The sequence below is a fragment of the Corella eumyota genome, chromosome 3 (genome assembly GCF_963082875.1).
Source record: "Corella eumyota chromosome 3, kaCorEumy4.1, whole genome shotgun sequence".
In the NCBI taxonomy this organism is placed as follows: Eukaryota; Metazoa; Chordata; class Ascidiacea; order Phlebobranchia; family Corellidae; genus Corella; species Corella eumyota.
In genome coordinates this window covers 15,162,976-15,165,475 of record NC_137492.1, presented here as the reverse complement: position 1 = coordinate 15,165,475, position 2,500 = coordinate 15,162,976, and the positions used below count along the sequence as shown (strand labels likewise).

Below are 2,500 nucleotides of genomic sequence, written 5' to 3'. Positions count from 1 at the left end.
ACGCGGCGCGGCTCGCCGGCCGCCACGCATCGCTGACGCGAGCCCGAATACCAAAACTTTCCACCTTCAACCGAGCGGCGATTGCCCGTCGCCGGGCATACGCACGCGAGCCGAGCCGTCGCGGAGCCGATCCCGCCGGCCGTTGTCGTTTCTGCGACCCTGAGACGGACGCGGTCCCGGGATGAACCCGAGGCCGCAATACGCGTTCAGATCGTCAATGCTCAATGTGTTCTGCAATTCACATTAAATCACGCAGCTTGCTGCGTCCTTCATCGACTCGCGAGCCGAGTGGTCCACCGCCAAGAGCCATCGTTTGTTTGTTTGCTTTTCGCTCTTCGATTCCTAACCTCGATTCGCCATCCGGCTGAAAAAATCGCGTGACGCCGAGCGGGTCGCGGTCGCAACAAATAGTGCGACAAGCCCGCGCACCGCATGAAGCCTTCGGGCACTCGACGCCGACAAAACAAGTTCCTGATCGCGGGGCGGCGGACGCGCCGAGGCACGTCGCCGTCCCGGTGTTTGCTCTTTCGCTCTTCGATTTTTTTTCTCGCGCTAATGATCCTTCCGCAGGTTCACCTACGGAAACCTTGTTACGACTTTTACTTCCTCTAAGTAATCAAGTTAGATCGTCTTTTCGGGCCAAGACCCAACCGTCGCCAGTCGAGCCCGGGCCCAATCGGAGGACCTCACTAAACCATTCAATCGGTAGTAGCGACGGGCGGTGTGTACAAAGGGCAGGGACGTAATCAACGCGAGCTAATGACTCGCGCTTACTGGGAATTCCTCGTTCAAGCGAAATAATTTCAATTCTCTATCCCTAGCACGACCGGGGTTCATCGGGTTACCCAGACCTTTCGGCCAAGGCGAACACACGTTGATCCGGTCAGTGTAGCGCGCGTGCGGCCCCGAACATCTAAGGGCATCACAGACCTGTTATTGCTCAATCTCGTGTGGCTAAACGCCACTAGTCCCTCTAAGAAGTTAAACGCCGGCCGGGAAGGCCGCGTAACTATTTAGCAAGCCAGAGTCTCGTTCGTTATCGGAATTAACCAGACAAATCGCTCCACCAACTAAGAACGGCCATGCACCACCACCCACAGAATCATGAAAGAGCTCTCAATCTGTCAATCCTCGCTGTGTCCGGGCCGGGTGAGATTTCCCGTGTTGAGTCAAATTAAGCCGCAGGCTCCACTCCTGGTGGTGCCCTTCCGTCAATTCCTTTAAGTTTCAGCTTTGCAACCATACTTCCCCCGGAACCCAAAGACTTTGGTTTCCCGCAAGCTGCCGGAGAGGTCGTCAAAATAACGCCCCCCGATCGCTAGTTGGCATCGTTTATAGTCAGAACTAGGACGGTATCTGATCGTCTTCGAACCTCTGACTTTCGCTCTTGATTAAAGAAAACATTCTTGGCAAATGCTTTCGCAGTCGTTCGTCTTGCGCCGATCCAAGAATTTCACCTCTAACGGCACAGTACGAATGCCCCCGTCCGTCCCTCTTAATCATTACCTCGCGCTCCGAAAACCAACAAAAAAGAACCGAGGTCCTATTTCATTATTCCATGCAACACTATCCAGGCGAAGCGCCTGCTTTGAACACTCTAATTTTTTCAAGGTAAACGTCCCGGCCGCCGCCGACACTCAGTCAAGAGCACCGACGGAAAACCGGAGGTAAAGCCAGAACGAACAGTGCACGCCTTGCGACGGACCGAACGCCTGCGCCCAAAATCCAACTACGAGCTTTTTAACCGCAACAACTTAAATATACACTTTTGGAGCTGGAATTACCGCGGCTGCTGGCACCAGACTTGCCCTCCAATGGATACTCGTTAAAATTTTTACAGTGTACTCATTCCAATTACAGGGCCTCGTTAGAGTCCTGTATCGTTATTTTTCGTCACTACCTCCCCGCGTCGGGAATGGGTAATTTGCGCGCCTGCTGCCTTCCTTGGATGTGGTAGCCGTTTCTCAGGCTCCCTCTCCGGAATCGAACCCTGATTCCCCGTTACCCGTAAGAACCTCGGTAGGCAGATACCGTACCGACGAAAGTTGATAGGGCAGACACTTGAATGATCCGTCGCCGGTGCAAGACCGTGCGATCAGCAAAGTTATCCCGAGTCGCCAACAAGACGAGCCGAAGCCCGGCAGGTTTTTGATATGATAAAGGCGCGCCTCCCGCAAGGTCGGCGCTTTTTGCATGTATTAGCTCTAGAATTACCACAGTTATCCAAGTAAAATTTACGATCAAATGAATCACGACTGATTTAATGAGCCATTCGCAGTTTTACCGTACGCAAGTTCGTACTGAGACATGCATGGCTTAATCTTTGAGACAAGCATATGACTACTGGCAGGATCAACCAGGTAACTATCGGCCGACAAAATACGCGAACGGAGTCTTTCGCTTTCCCCGTCGCGGTATCGCACTGTATTACTCAATCACTATTTTTGCTTAGCTCCTCAAACCCGGCGTAAGCCGCGATCTGGACGCCGTCGACACCGGC

The 2,500-nt window shown here is 53.2% G+C and overlaps 2 non-coding genes across 2 annotated transcripts; both read right to left on the bottom strand.

The window, feature by feature from the left end:
• Nucleotides 1-154: 154 nt before the first annotated feature.
• On the bottom strand, nucleotides 155-308 carry LOC145746699 (5.8S ribosomal RNA). The gene has a single exon (XR_014281473.1). It is a non-coding gene; the product is annotated as a 5.8S ribosomal RNA (ribosomal RNA).
• A 245-nt stretch (nucleotides 309-553) lies between these two features.
• LOC145747493 (small subunit ribosomal RNA) lies at nucleotides 554-2,363 on the bottom strand. The gene has a single exon (XR_014282217.1). It is a non-coding gene; the product is annotated as a small subunit ribosomal RNA (ribosomal RNA).
• Between the last annotated feature and the right edge of the window lie 137 nt (nucleotides 2,364-2,500).